The sequence below is a fragment of the Accipiter gentilis genome, chromosome 7 (assembly GCF_929443795.1).
Source record: "Accipiter gentilis chromosome 7, bAccGen1.1, whole genome shotgun sequence".
NCBI classification, from domain to species: Eukaryota; Metazoa; Chordata; class Aves; order Accipitriformes; family Accipitridae; genus Astur; species Astur gentilis.
The window spans coordinates 20,774,854-20,792,200 of NC_064886.1; positions in this window are offsets into that span (position 1 = coordinate 20,774,854).

Here is a 17,347-nt window from a genome sequence, read left to right on the forward strand (position 1 = left end):
TGTAATGATTTTTGCATGCTTATTAATCATATATCATAACAAAATAATTTATTCCCAAGTCGATCATAACGAATGAGGTGTATATAATGTTGATGTTCTCTGTTAAAGAGCAACAGCTGTTACAGTATCTGAAGTTCTTATTACAGTTGACCCCTATGCAATACATACGTATAGCCTATCACAGGCTCAGTTATGGTATTTTGTGTATGTATCTGTTTAGAGTAGATGGCACAGTAAATAACATTTTATTTGCCAGGGCTATATATTTAGCTGCTAGAGCATGACTGTACCAATGATTGCTACCTCATGTGTACGCAATATGGAATATTTAGGTTTTCACCTATTTAAAAGGGGGGGGGGGGGGGAGGGGGGGGAAAGCACTGAATACACTTATGTAATGGGCTATTGGTTGAAGTAGTTAAGAAGAAAAAGATGACTTTCTAAACAGTAGTCATGTCTGCTATCTCCACTGGATTAGTGTCACTGCCTATGCTTTTTAATGCACTTGTCATCCAGGATAAATGGAGATTGATGGCAACTATTAGTCTATTTTTTCACACTTTCTGTGGTTCAGTGCCTTTCTGCTTGAAAATGTTGTTGTGTAAAAAGGTGACATCCATTAGCTGTATTGTTCATTGGTTCAAATCATACGTTGATGAATACCAATGTAGTGCTACTGACTTAAAACATAAAAGCATAAGACATCTCTGGGTCACTGTGTCAAACCTCTGTAATCACAGCCATTAATGTAAATGGTATTAAATCTAGAAAGTTCTTGACCATATATCACAAGCCACAGAAAAATCCATTACACTAAAACACTCACATACAGAAGACCAAAAGCCTCAAAATATATAATATGCTTCAGAAGAAGAGAAAACAAGAGGTATTACCAGTATCCTGGAATCCTTCAGTATCAGAAAATTTGTTAGGTGCTAAAAATTGTTAGCATTAGCCCAAATGCTCTGGACTTTGCCAGGAAGTCAACTGCACCTTGCACTCCAGAGCAAGGACTCATGTCCCTGGAGATACTACTTCATTCAATGTGTACAAAACGACCCTTTTCATGCTCAAGTCTCAATGACAGTTATCCTATCATCAATCAATGCAATTCAGGACCTTCTCCTCTTCTCTTGTAGCCAGACATCCTCATTTTTAATCCCTAAGGCATGACTTTGCACTTTAAATTATTAAATTTAAATCCAGTTCTATTACTACAGGCAACAAGCACATTTATTCTTACCATACAGTAATCTAGTTGTCTACATGACTGGCAAACTCCGTTAACTTTGTGTCAGCCACAAATTGCATTTATCTCCTGATTATTCTCTTTTCCTCAAGATCCATTCTAATGCTGTGCCTGATACTAAGGTCAAACTAAGAAGTCTGTATTTCTTATAGCTGAATATCTGGTAAGCCATTTGTACTTTCACATTGTAATCCTCTATCCATCATCGCTAACCAGAAAGCAAAATTAATTCCAAATTATGAACTACCTAAACAGAAAAGACAATCATTGAGTGAATCGTTTTGCCTCTCCAACAGAGGATTACAAACATTATGGACTTCCTATCCCATGGTGGTGATCTAAGGGATGAAGAAGTTCCCAGAATACAGAATGCCTAAAGGACAGTATTACAGTAGGCATTTATTGCTAAAAATGCATTTTTTCCCTTTAAGTTTTATGTCACTTTGACACTTACTGAATTTGATGGAAGCTTGTTTAGAATATTAATATCAGAATTTTTACCTGAAATACACAGTCTTACCTAAACACTACTGTCACCCAATTACTGTAAAAATTTATGGACAGATGATGCCAAAATGCTGAGAAGCCAATGATATCATTTAGTGGAGTATATGCAATTTAAGTATTTAAGAACCCCAGGAAAGAAGTAGGACTCAGGAGAGTTTTACATGAAATGATTGTAAACAGATCACTATAAGTAGTCAAATTCCTGCAGGAGCCAGCAATGAGATAGCAGTAGCCGAAGGAAAACTGCCAAGACTCTTTCTATCAGTAGTGAAGTAGCATTACCCATGTGCTCTGTTTTCAATTAGTCAAAAATGCTTACATGCAGACTTGCATACATGCACGTCAGGATCTTCACAATACTGTTAGCAGAAGTTTACCATTGTGTTTGGTATGTTTCCATATAATCCAATCTAATTTATTTCATAAGGTGAATTCTTTAAGAAGCTCTGCTTACTGAGGTGTAAAATGATCATAGCATTTCACATGTTTGTGATGGGTTTGAGATATTGCTCTTCTCTTCCCACATAGCTTTTTAATAAAAGTGCTGCCAGTTTGCTGATCTTCCCCTCTTCGAGGTTAATGGTTTGTTATCTATAAATTACTTTTCATGATACAGCTTGGGTTATGAACTCCAAAATTGTCTTCTGTGGGCTCTCTCTTCAATTTTTTTAGGCTGAGAGAAAAGCACATTTCCTAGTAACTGAGGTAGATTTCACAATAAGTACTACAGAAATGAAAAGAGATAATGTCGGCTTTAGAAAGTTGCCATTTTGTTCTATAAGAAGACATACAATTAATTCAGTTGGTCGATGTTGTGGAACAACTACTGTCATGTTCTCTAGTAAAGCTGAATGCCTACATGACTGCAATTTACCAAACACTGCTTCGACTCCTTTTTTTCTTGCATATAGAGCCTCTAGGCTAAAGATGTTGCAGAGAGTCAACAATTAGCGACATTGCGTTATTGTAAAGGTTTAGAAACATGTTAATAGTCAGACAATTTATAATATGCAGTCTTTGTTATCGTTATGGAACATCTGTTACTTAAGAGCCAACGCCGTAATAAACCATGCCCTAGTATTTTATAATCCTGTCACAGCATAAGAGGGAAAAGTAGAGATGATATTAAATTTGATCTTGAGAGCAGCGGACATATTTGCATCCCACTGAGGACAGCACAAGCAGAAGGTGTTCAGCAACACCTTGCAGTTTTCATATACTTTAATGATATATCACATAATTCTTTACCAGTTGGTCCTTCCTACCCTTATAACTTTGAGAGTGAACTTCATAAGAAACCAATGACAAGACTCCAGTGGCACATTATAACTCTGTGCCCAGGAAATACACATTTGCTTTCAAGCTCTGGGAAACATCAGAGTATCTACACTGTCAAAAAATATAACTTCACCACTTCAGCTGTAATTTCAGTCATAAAAATATCCGGAAGAGTCTCTCATCCAGTCTGACTGTTGTTTGTTCGAGATAATTTACTTCACATGATGACATTTCAAAAGGAATGTAAAAATCAGACAATAATGCAAGCAAAGCTTTCTCAGCATATTTGTGGTACCTTTGCACATACAGTTTTGCAAACTGCTTTTTCATTTAATTTTGTTTAAAGCGTCCATCACACCTATTTTTAAGGCTTTTTGAGTGATACTGGCAGTATACTTCAGAATTATAAGCTGTAATGACTCTGACCACTTTGTCAACAGAGATAGCAAAGGCCAGACTTTTGCTTACAGTTAGCTAGTAACAATTCTATTATTGCCATTCAGAAACTGCTGAAATTATGTCAGCTTTTTCTAACAGGTAGTAAGTTCAATTTTTTTTGTCCAAGTTGTTGGAAAAGGATTGCTAACTTTTCATCTATTTCACAAATACACCCTCCATACATCCTTCTCTCATTTAATTACTTCACCAGTCCATTATATTGTGCATCGGAGCACTGACCATGTGGAACTCACTTCTACTTTCCATTCTCTATGACTGAGTTATTCAATGGTTGTGATGTACTACTACTTTTTTGTCTACAGAGATCATTATTAAAATCTATAGTTACAGCCATGTGTGCAATGTCTTCAAGCTATCTCAGTCCAACATTTAAAAAATGTTTTTAAAATGTATTCTCTTTTAAAGAAAAAGAGCAGTAATTTTCTGTTTCCAGGTGATTGCTATTCCTCTTAACACTTTTTTCTTCTTTACATTTAATTTCCACTCTTTTACATGGTGCACTGTAATTGTACATTTAAACCAACAGAATCACACACATACCATATGTTATTTGTGAGAAAGAAAGTGCCTAATTGTAGCATTTTCCATATTTTGTCCATTTTATTATGGAAACACACAGACAGCTTTAAAAATACATTCCTGCTAACACCTGAACTGTCAGAAGTAATGTAGAAATTGTGTTTTAAAATATAATCATCACAAAACATCATAGTTGTCTTAGTATTTCTTATTTAGTTTTTCCTGTTTAATTACCAGCTACCTGTGGATAGAAAAGAATCTTTTTGCTATCAGATATAAACTCAACTCCTGTAATGTTTTGCTGAAATATTTGTTTTACTTTGCATAAGTCTTGTTTTCTCAATTACTTAAGTTACTCACAGCAACCAAATCCAGGGTTCCTATACCACCGTTCAGGAATACAGGTCTGGTTTTCATCTACTGGAGGAGACAAAGATCACTGGGAGCATGCCAAGCTTAGAGCAATAGCACTATCAAAGTCAGCACAGGTTTGAATAAAGGCACCAAAGTAAACAATCTTCCCAAAAGTGGCACTCAGCTTCCATTTGTGTTCAGTGAAAGGACTTTCAAAAAAAGCAAAGTTAGAAACATCTTTAAGTGACTCTACCTCTTGAACAATAGACCTTGTCAAGAGGTCTCAGACCAGGGACTCAATTCCTAACTCAAAGCTTTAAAGAATCCAAGCCCTATTTTCTAACATGGTTTAGTACATGACAGTTGCAAGGTGGCCTCTTCAAGTAAAATATGCACTGAATTAAGCAAAACTTCCGGGAGGGATGAATCTGATAGTGGTACCCTAAAACACCAGCTTAAAAGCATCAGCGATCCATTATGAAATAGATGTCATAAAAAGATTAAAAGCTTCAGGGTTAAAGAGAAGGAACAGGGTGCTGCAGCATTTCCATCAGAGTAAATCAGGATAGTAAAACTATCAATTCTTTACCACTATGCAAAATTTGTATTGGTTAAAACCCTAAGCCTTTCATTATCTAAATTAAAAGTATACTGTGTTTATTGAATTCAGAGATTAGCTTGCTGTTATACACGGTAGTCTTACTTTGATGTCTCAGGATTAATATTCATGAAGTTTCAGACTATTAACTACACATGTATAACATCTGACAAGAAACATATCTTACAGACTACAATTATTGTAGGATGCTTTTAGTTCTGATTTTATCTTTCATTTTGCTGTGGATTCCCACAGAGTTTTCATACTATCAAACAATGTTTTAAGGTTGGTTCTGGCAGGTTTATCATAATGATGGATCTGGCTAACAATTAGACATTCTTTCTCATTTTAAATAATTTTACATGAGTGGTAACTCAAATTCAGTTTCCCGAACTGTTGTCTGAACTATCAGTGTAACTGGAAATCACCAGAAACTCTTCATTCCTCCATCAGTTCAGCCCAGAATATTGCATGACACTATATGCAATATTGGCCAATATTGACACCTGTCACTTTCCAAAGAGTCTCAAAGACATGAAACATTTGTAAACTATGATAAAAATCACAATTCACACACACAAAACAGCCTTTTTCCTTTTCATGTGGTGCCAGTGCTTTGAAAATAATAGCAATCAGTTAAACAGAAAAATAGCAGCAGAAAAATCAAGCACGACATGAGGAAAAGTCTAGCACCATCAGATAACATCAGTTACACTGTTAGCTCATATTATGCTTAGTTCTAGCTGGCACAGTGACTATAGAAGCACTATAATAACTATAATTCAGGGAGTCATGCACAATAAGCAAACAGTTAAATACATTGCCTTCTTTGATTAGCTGCTTGTGGTAGAGAACAGTTCTTGATGGTGGGTAAAGGCTTTCTGGGAACATCAGCTCTTGGTTGTTTTGTGAAACTTCTTATCATCAGATTCCAACCACAGAGCTGTGTAAGACCTCAGTGGAATAGCAAAGATCTGATAAATCAAGAATGTGAGAAACTTAAATAAGATATGAAGGTAAAGACAATATTAACAATGATTTCCAAATACATCAAGGGCAGGGCATCAACCATAAGAGTTCTTCCGAGAGACCAAAATGCCTGGTGGCAATTTGTGGGATAAGTTGGGGGGGGGGGGGGGGGGGGGGAGGAATCATTAATGTGAAAGGAATCTCATGGTTAAGAGAGACGGGCCCCACAAGTAGCCATAAACACAAGAAATTGTAAGCTATTACTTTTTTTGAATTCAAGCTGAAACTCAAAACCAAAAATCATGCATCACTTGCATGGTAATTACCATGCAAGATAGCTGCTGTGAGAGCGCTACACACCTATCCCTTTGTGATGCTGCTTAAAAGCTTCTGCCAGTTTCCCATAGTACAGGAGAGAGAGTCATAAACTGCACAGCAATAGCAACAAAAAGCAATAACAAAAGCAAATGTCAGAATTTGAATTGCAAACTATATATGAGCCTTGACTGCTAAAACTAAATCCAAATTTGAACATTAAAGGTTTGAAGTTGCTCTGCTGGGGCTAGAGGTTGCTTCTGCTCATCCCTTTAATAAACTGCTAGGCATTACAGGTAGACTAGAGCTGGTAGGGATGGAGAATCACTGCATAGCAACTCTCAAAGATAAGTTCACAGGATTCATGGGAAAGATTTACTATTTTACTAGAGAATATATATCAAATTACTCCTTCAATAATAAAGAATAATTTTTCTAACAGAGTTGTTGTGCAGGAATATAACATTCTAAAACAGAGACTAATTTCTCCTGAAAACAAAAGACATTTTAGACCCCACTTTGTGAGCCCTAATTCCCACTCAAATTTCCAGATTTAGAAAAATATAGAATTAATCTTTTGAAAGACACTGAATTTCCCATCAAATTGAAATTTTGGACCGTCATTTTTGCTGTCTTTCAAATTATACTTTCATGAATATGGTCTGTGCAAATGCATATTATTCCTTACCTCAGTAAATCTATTAAGCTCTGTGTTTTGTTCCAACACAGCAATGTCATCCCATAAAACTGGTTTCAGTTTAGCTCTCAGTGCAAAAGATTAAATGGGAATGAAACAAACAACATTTTTCAGTCCTACAATTATTCTCTGAAAGCTTGATGGGGAAAAAGACTTCAAATGCCCAAACACAAAACAATGAAATATTAACTGCTAAGAGCAGTTATTTCCCTCTAAAAATATTGATACTAATTTATTTCATTGCATGCATAGTCACACCTGAAAGAACTCAAAAGCCACAGATTATGAACCTGGAAAAGACAATGGACAAAGCAGCTCTATTATTAGCTACTGCTATACTTTTAGGCTGTTTTATACTAATAAACATTTTAAGACTCTATTTACATGCATATAGTAATAGGTATTTTTAAATTCATGCTAATTTGTAAAACTTCAAGATCCTACATTAAGGGGCCTGGCTAAACTGATTTTATGTGTCTGATTTTTTGAAAAATACCTCACAAACTTTCTTTGTAGGAGTTGAAGGTGAGGGCTGTAGCAACCATGGAACACCACAGGATGTTTTGCACTTTATAGTTTACCTTTTATCATTATCAGAAGAATATTGTATAAAATAATTTGTATATCTGGCACAATGGGTTCTAGGTACTTCTGCTTTTAAGATTACATGGCTGTGAAAAGTTGAATCTAACTGAGTATTGTAAACAAATAATGTAGAAAGAAATAGGCAGGGAGGTTAAACCAGCAGAAAACTGTAACAGAGAATAACTAACTTAATGGGTGCATGTTAACATCAGCCATTTTTCTGGGTACAAATATAGGAAGGCTGAAACTCAGAGCACACCGTATGCTCTGTATGACAAGCTCAGTGAACTCCAATTAATCCAGTACTGTACCTGATCAAGAGCTATTTACATGCATTTTATAATGCTGATCCCTTACTAACAAATTCTGTAAAAATCTATGACAAATTCAAGATTCTTGCTTTGATAATTTGTCCCTTTCTTCAGATCAGAAATGACAAGAGGTATCCCTGTGTGACACACAGTCTCATGCTGTGCACAAAAACTTGATGCTTACTCTGCAGGATCTACTGTAGGCCCAGGATCAGAATCATAACACTCAGGACAGGCCTGAAAATAACCTGGCCTATGGAGAAATCTGTTCTGTGCTCAGGAAAACTAGTTTTCTGATAAAGGCTACCATTTTAGCGTACAGAACTGAGGCATCAGAATGTACTGGTGCTTCGATTTTTAAGGGAAAATTAGTTTACCAGGACATTCTGTTCTCGAGGAATAATGCCTGAAAGATTAAGAAGCATCTCTTAAGAATTAGTGTAGATATGTCACCCTGGTCTCCTAAAACCCTGCATGATTTGCAACAGCTTACTGAGCTTTCTGTTTTATTAATAAAACTTAGGAGAACTTACATAAAACCATGATCCAAAAGTGAACTCTTATTTTCAACATTAATATACTGAATGAATGTTCTGTATCAATTCTCCTCAAAACTGTTGGAGACATACAGCAAATTTATTTTTGAAAGCAAAAGAATAATGTTGTCAACTTTTTCATGCTGTGTTTCAACTTGCTGGTAACACCTATAGGGAAGCTGCTGGAATATAAAATAGTCATTTACAATTGTCTTTTTGATACATTTTTCTGTGCCACAAGTACAGTACAACAGTGCAATTGAACTGCCACTCAAGCCAATTATTGTTTTGCCCTGCTTTGTTTGCCCGTGGGCTACCACATGGTTTACTCCCCAGCAGTTAAATGAATCCTCAGCACTGCATTGGATGGTTTCAGGCACTTCATTGGAAAACCAAAGAGTGGGAACCCCCAGCTAAAAGCTGCAGAACTCTTGGAGAAATTACCCAGAGTCTGAGATGCTACTAAAAGGGTTATAATCCATCTTTGTATTCCTGAACAAATTCCTTTAAAGGCCTTGTTTTGGTACAACAAGCTCCTCGGGTAGCTACAAAATCCCAGGATCAGCTTTAAAATAGTCACATTTTCTTAATCAACATATTCTGAGCAATTGGGTTTAGAATGCCAGTGACAGAGCAGTAGACACAGGGATTTATCACTCATCTTTCATGATTAGTGGAAGGAAAGAAGAAATGCCAAAATGATCTTTTGCCTGGCTTCTGCCACCTTCAAGCTCTTCTTTCGGCCCTATTTCAGCATTGCCTGCTTGGAGACTGATAGAAGCAAAATGTTTGGGCCATGCAAATAATCATCTTAGGGGATGAAGAAAATTTCTTCATCCTATAAAATGGTAAAGGGAAAAGTACATGTCTAAAACATTCCCCATCAACATAAAATCAAAGCATGACCAACTGGCACAATTGTCTCAGATCAATCAAAAGAGAGATTTATTCTGTCAAAAGGAAGGGAGGTGGAAAACCAGGTAACATTACAACATAGGGAAACATAACTCAGTAACTGGAGAATACTTGCAAACTTCAGAATCAAAATTTGACTGATAAGGTCTGAGTCACTGGAGAAATTTATATGATTAGAAGCATTTAGAGGACAAATAGTATCTTGTTACTTGCTGACTTAATGGCTTCCTGACTGATTTGTATCCAGTTGTTCTTGTGCCAGCGCTGTCTTTCAAATTCAGTAGCCTTCTTCCTCTGTAGTGTTCATGCCTCTGATGTGCATACAAGTAGCAAGCATACCCTCTTAGTTTGATTTTGCCATGGTAAAAAAGCTATGTTCTTCTAGTTTTTCCGTGTAAGACCAAATTTTATTCCTCTGATCACCCCACTGCTCCACATCCATACTGGTTTCAATTAATTAATCTAGTTTGGAAATGAGTGACTGTAACTACCAGATGAGGACGCAGTTATGTCTTACACAAAGGATGTAACATTTCTCAACTGACACTAGAAATCTGTTGTGAGACATGGCCTGGCATTTGCCTTTAAGTTGTATGACACTGGTGGATAATAACGATTCTGAGAACTATTATCACACCCAGATTTTTCCTCACCTCATTGCCGCAGAGATCTTCCCTTGATCAAGCTGGCTTGCATGACCAGAAAAGTTAACCAGCAGTACAAAGATTAAATATCAATCTACTAGTGCATACTAACTATATTAATAAAGCAAACTCATGCTGGTAGCCTGTTTTTCATGAGTTACGTGCTTTGTTTAGTTAAATTACTTAATCCAAGTAAATTACCATGTTTATTAGTACTTGCTATAAACTAGTTGTAACACACCATCTCACTTAGTAAATTATACCAGAGGGAAAACAGCTTGCTGTTGCAATATGATTGTCTGGGACTGAAAATTTTTTATATGAATAGTTGCAAAAGCTCATCTGAAGATTTATATTCTTAACAACATTGTTAGGAGAAAATCTGCCCACTATAAATCATTCTCACATTGAAACAACTAGTGAAAACAATAATCCATGTAATAACTGTCTGAAAAAAAGGGAAGGCAAAATGAACTCCCATTATAAGCAAACAAAAGATGAAAGTGTCTAGAAGTTAAAAATCACTCACGAAAGAAAATATGACTCTCAAGACAGAGACTGGGCATTAAAAAGACAAACTTAAAAACTGTATTATGCAAACACAGAACCGCCCTAAATGTATAGATGTGGTTTATACCTTAACAGCCATACAACTTAAAAATATTTTGCTTTTAATGTTACATGTTGCTTGTTACCAGGCATCAGAGGCAGCTAGTTCTGACAAAGAAAAATCAATACAATTTTGCCAATGATTCACTTTTATCAGTCCATCTTTTTACAGTAATCTCTTTTTCTGATCTGTTTGTTTTCTGTCCTTTTCTTTCTACCTGTATCTAAAAGGTAATTGCCTTTTGAACTTCCATACTTGTTTCTAGCTAGAAAAAAGTATATGTTTTAAATCTGGGACAATTCTCATTTGGTCAAGGTTGTGTGTGCGTGTATCTGTGTGTGTGACTGGTCAGTCCAACTACTCTACACTGTCCAAAAGCAAAAAGGAGGGAACCTTTAAGGCTGCATTTCACCTCAATTTAAAACAAGGTTTGTAAATATAGAACTATTCTAAACTGTAATGCATGTATTTAGAACAAGACAGTCTAATTTATCTGCATATCTAAATGCATAATTTACCTTCACTATTATGCATAGATTTTTTTTTTTCTGTTATCTCTTCCAGAATCTAGGAAAAGTTCACTATGCAGAAACATTCAGTTATCTTTAAAACTAGCAAAAATGTGATGTTCAGCCACCAGAAACATAGCAGCCACCAGCAGTCAAATGTATGCTAGTGAAATATGATTTTAAAAAATTGAAAGAAAATATTTTCCAGTTATATCTGCTTATTGTTTTTACTTGTACCTTGTTAAACATGTATATAGAAAATCTCCATGTTATTACTGCATCACAAAGCACTATCCATGCCATCAAATTTAGCAAACATTAAAATCTAAAACAACGTGATAATTTGATGTGACACTGAAGTAGCTGGTGATCTTGATTACATTTAAATCACAGTCAGTACCATTATGCTGCACATTGCACCCTTTCATCTATGTTGCATATCATTTTATTAACATGGTCTTCAGCCACAGGATAAAAAATTTCTGTAGACATAATAATCAACAAATGTTTACATTTCATTTACTAGCCTTTCATCACTTTCATCATCACTTCATTGTACGATAAAATCAGGACATAATGAGCTGGTAGTACAATAAACCTTTCATTAAATATGAACCCATGCAGGTGAAAGGAATACACATAGTAAAAGTTTAAAAATTACATGCGCTTTGTCTCCACAGAAGAATGGTTAGTTCCTCTTTCAAGATGTACAGCCATTCTCATCCAGGCTTACATATTGTATGATCTGCTTGTTTAAAGAAGATGGGCAAACCCTAAACCAGACAGATTTTCAGGAGTGCTAAATGCTGCTAAACTGTATGGAAGGACCCCTAATCCCCTCCAGCACGGGGACAAAAGTGAAATCAATAACTCAGGATCTCCATCTGTTCAGGCCAGGAGAAGAAACTTTGGCTCTATTAAGGGCCTGAATGAAAACGCAACTGAACGAAGGGGCAGGGGACTGGATGCGTGGATGCTCCTGTTCTCATACTATGAGTAAAATGTAAGGAATTTTGTAGTTCAGAGATTCAAAAGTTTCAGAGGTTTTTTGGGAGGTGTAGGGGAGGTAAAAAAAGAGTCAAAGGCCATTAAGCTTGCTTCACAGAAGTTCAACTGAAAATATTGTCAGAAAAAAATGACTAGCCATGTTTGCATGGAGTTATTACAGAATAACTGTAATGCACAGAAATAATTACAAAAAAATGATTGCTCAAATTAGTGCAAAGACAAAACGAAAAGAAAAGTAGATGCGATATCCTCTACCTCGAAACATTTGTTAAACTGATTTTTTTAGTATTATTTGGTTTTTTACTTTTTGCATCGGCAGGAATCTACAATTAAAATAGTTTCTTTGGTATTTATGTAGAGGAACATGCTTTTCAAGGGGAAAAAAAAAAAAAAGGAATATCAAATTCAAGAAGGAAAAAGAACTCAAATCTACCAAGGACTTTCAAGGATGTATGGCTTGGTATTTTTCAGCATGTTTCAAGCTCTGCAGTATGGACAGTTCATCTCTTTTCCTCTGCACTGCCAAAACGAAATGAAGTATGGATTATTATTTAAAGCAAGCGAACCTGCAACAGTACAGGAAAGTTGAAATTAGGATTGAGAAAACTGAAGCCCAGTAGTATCATCTTCAATTAAAAGTGATCTGGAGTCATTAACTTCTTAATTTGTAGCTTGCCCCATTAAATGTGGGGGCTTTCATAGGTTTTTCTTATTAGCTGACTCTTACAAAATAAATTCTCTGATGTAGTAAATGTATTTGCACTATAAAGAACTGAAGTTTAAGTTCTTGGTTTTCACTTGGCAACACAGGCTTTATAATTTGGTGCTTAGATTAATGTGAATACCATATTTAAAGTGAGATTTTACCCTAATGATGGTTAGAAGCTGATTTTCTGTCTGACAATATAAAGAGTAGCTGGCATGCTATTTTGGACTTTTACCTTTGTAATACTAATAACTACTTCAGTTCTTTCTTTCAGTAAATTTCAGGGTGTACAAGAGAGCTCTTGAAATGAACATTGAGAAGTGAACGATGACTGCCATCAGGTAATGAATGTTGTTAAAAGGACCAAGTGTTTTTTTCACAGATTATGTCAGTTGTCTGGTCTGGGAGCTGAAGTTTGCTTTTCAATTAACTCTATTTATATGATCAACAGTTAGCTGTGAGATGATAAACAGGCTTGTGGTTAGGACATCCTGCTCACTCCTTTTGATGTATGAAAACTAGTAGGCCTTATCTCAAAATTTCTCTTTGTCTTGCTTTTTCTGTTTGGCAAGGAAATTACAGTTTTACATTTCATTCCCTTTTCTTCAACAAATTTCTTTGTACTCAACAGTAACACAAAAGAAATCCAATGTGGATATTAACACTGACAAAAGAAGAAACAATGTTAAAGTGTTAGTTCCATAGAGTGAAAGGTAAGAAAACATTCTAAAACCTGGAGGGCTGAATTAGTTTCTGCAAAGTCCTTTTTTTGCATCTTCCCACATTTACATTTTAGATGAAACATGTTTTCATTGCTTCTATAAAGACTACAGAATGAATCTTAATCTGCTGTCCATATTTACAGACTTTGAACAGCATTTTCTAAGAGGCTTAGCTGTATGGACTTAATAACAGTTCTTTCAAAAAGCTGGAAGCAACATACTTTGAACAGAAATTGCTACCTGAACCAAAAATTGGTCTGTGTGGATAATTTAACCATCCTCTGTTATATTGCTAACTATTGGTCATATTCCTCTCTCATTTGTGTACATTTGTAAGAATCACTTAAAACCTAGTGACTTAGAGGTACCAAAGTACACTTTTGTACTTCCACTCTACTGCTAACTTATCACCTTCCACCTTATAAAGCATATACATGCTATAAAAGCGGGTTCCTAAATTTCAAAAATTAATAGACTGTTAGATCTAGAAATAGCATGACTTTGAGCACATAGTCATGAGATCTAGTAAAAAAGAAGGCAATGTAGGAGAAAAAAAATCTGCTCTAGATACCAAAGGTCAAAGCTTCTGAAACTAGATTCTGTGGAATCACACAGATGGGCTGTAGAAAGGCGGCATATCATGTTACACTGCTCCATCCACATTTTTTCCCATTCTTAAGTAGCACTAGAAATAATATGTTAAAAATACACTGAATATTTTTCAGTTACTAAATTTTCTGAATCAGTAATGTCTGTGAAAAAGATATTAAATCATTAGGTTGAAAGTAAGTGGTATGTTCAATTATCATCTGATAAAAATAAAATATGCAGAGGACAATCCATCTTTAAATGCAGTCCGTAGCCAAAAAAGAGCACAGGTCGCTATGCCTTTGGCTGGAAGCTAATATCTTACCATTATTAGCCTATTGTGACAGTGTTCAAACACTTGTCAGATATATCATCTCTGGATAATTTAATTTGTCAGACTGACAGTTATTCTTTCTTTGGATTAATTAGCTTGGGAGAGTTACCAAAAAAAAAAAAAAAAAAAAAAAATTAAGAAACCTCCCTTATTCTATTTTGCAACTCTTCACAGGAAAAGATTAATTCTTCAATCTGAAGAGAATTTAAACTCCAGCCCAGCTTTTATGTCTGAATTCCAGTGGATTCTGAATACACTACTCAATGGGGTAAAGGACTTCGAGCTTTCTGTTGTGGTAATAGATTCTTTAACTAAAAGAGCATTCTACTAATACACAAAAGTTGACTAAAAATTTTCTTTCAGTAGATTTGCATCAATGCAGGGAAATATTTCATTTAAGGAAAAAGTTCAGAAAAGCATCACTCCTACAGAGGGAATAATCATAGAAACATTAGCATTGGAAAGGACCTCTGGACATCTCTAGCCCAACCTCCTGCTTGAACAAGTTCTATTGCCAACACCAGATATAGGGAGCCAGAGCTTTGTACAGCTGACCCCAGAAAACCTCCAAACCTTGTGTGACACTTCCTGCAGTGCAGGACTACCCTCCTCATCAGCATTTTGTGAATATACAGGATGGAACATTAGGAAAAGTATCAGCAAGTATACAAGATATGATCACACCTGAACATTTTCGGAATAACTCATCAAAAGTGTGAATGCCCTTTTTCTTTCACAGTAGTTGTATTCTCTACAATGTAGCAATGTGTGTAATCTCAAAGGTGTCTTGTCTAATTTGCAGTATTCTCTTTTATTAATAAGCAATTGGAGTAAACTGCAAAGGCAGTTCTCACGGTCCATAGATATTTAACGTTAGGAAGAATTTCAGATTTGTAAGGTACAGTTAAGATTACATTCTAATCTTTTTCCTTAATAAAACATGAAGATATATCAAAATACAACACAGCCTTAAACCAATCATCCTCCTGTGCAAGTGCAGGAACTCAGCAGGGAAGGAAATTACATTTATTCTATATTACAGGCATAAAGCAAGTTGGTTTGTGGACAACCTGACATTTAAATAAAGCAATTCAGAATGGTTTAATTTTCTGCTTTACAACAAGAGTAATAAAATCTGTATTGGTCCCAATCGCCATCTACATTAAAAAACACCCTGCAATCAACTGTGGATTTCAGAAGGATGTTATAATTAATGGCTTTCTGCTGTCTGCATTTTTAGTCACTGTGATTTTCATGGAGTTGAATCTCTTTCCAGATTTGGGTAAATGACAAATTTTCCCACATTCCTCTCACAGTGATACTATTTCTACATGATTTTGCTAAGCATTTTTAACATAAATACAGATTTCTTTCATGTGTATGATAAATAAGCTTAATGAAATTGGTTTTAAGCAGCCACAGCAGACTACAACAAAAGCCCTCTGGTTAATAGTGTTGCACTTCAAACAAAGGTGGAAAAAACTGAAGCCAGACTGTGCTAGATTTTCCAGCCTGTGTCCACTATTATATAGTTACACTGACAGCAAAGGAACTGCATTGGTGTAAGACAAGCTGATATATTTAGAAAATCTCTGGGGCAGTCTTCAGTAACCTAAACAGCAGTTATGCAGGCTGCCAGGCAACTCAGTGAGTGCTACAAGAGTTTACTTTCAGAATTCCGAAGCATCTTTCCTTTTCCATGAAAATAAAATGGAGAAACTCAGGAAATACTATGTACACACACACACAAAAAGAAAAAGAAAAAAGAAACTGGAAATCACCTTTCCCTCCTTCAAAATAAAGAAGAGTATATTTTAACAAAACACATTCCTTTCCTACAGAGATAGTCCCTGTTTGACCCTACTCCCTCCATTTTAAATGAGATGCTTTAAATCTGTGGGAGAAGGAACAGGTATAGTTTTACTGATTGTCCTTTATAGGCTATTTGTTCCTTTTTTTTTTATCTTTATGCAATCGAAGACCATGAGACCTACACATAGCACAGAGACACATATGGATTAACTGCTTCACTGTGCACTAAGGACTTTCAAGCATCCAGTCCTCTTTTCTATAGTTTTAACTGGACATCTGTCAAGTCCAGCTACTTAGATTCATGAAAGCTTTGTGCAAACCTTTTACTTAAATTTGAACCAAAGGGGCCTGATTACAGAACTACATTTCCAGGCTTGATTTAAAACCATTCTCTATCTTCTACCACGGCCTCTGGTATGGAATTGAAGCTTGCTGAGTTTTGATGTCTAGTGATAAATATAAGAGAACATTCGCTGTACTTAGACTGACTGGAGAAACCAATGAATGAAAATGAAAAAAAACTAGATTAAGTTCAGTTTTATGTTTTGTTGGAAGCATTTAGTGCAACTAATATTCAGGACTATGCTGACAGCAAGGATCCAATAATTCAGAGATGCTTCTACAAAAGCTGCTGTAGAAGCTGCTACAGAAAAAAAGAAAAGGACCCCACAGGCCTAAGACTGGGAAAAAATGGCATTTATTTCTTGCTAATTTTTATACCTGATATCCGTTACTGTTTTAAAAATGACTGTTTGTACTAGACCAAGACTACAAGAGCTATTTTAACAGGAACCCCACAAGACAATAACTTTGGCTACCATGTGCAACTGACCTGCACTGGATTTTTGAAATATCAGCAGTAGAATATTAATTGCCAATATAGGGGAAATCTACTACCTAAACCAAAATTTACACATGGAAAATCTATTTGTTCAAGAGCAAAGGCCACATATCTACTGTGGATGCCCCAGAGTGAGATAATGTTATCTGCTGATCAGCTACAAATTAGTTTGTGTGCATAATATACGGAATCCCATTTATTGCATAGCTGGAGAGATTATTTGTTTCAAACCAGATTTTGAAAGGCACAATATGTGCAGAAAGGATACCCTACCTAACTGT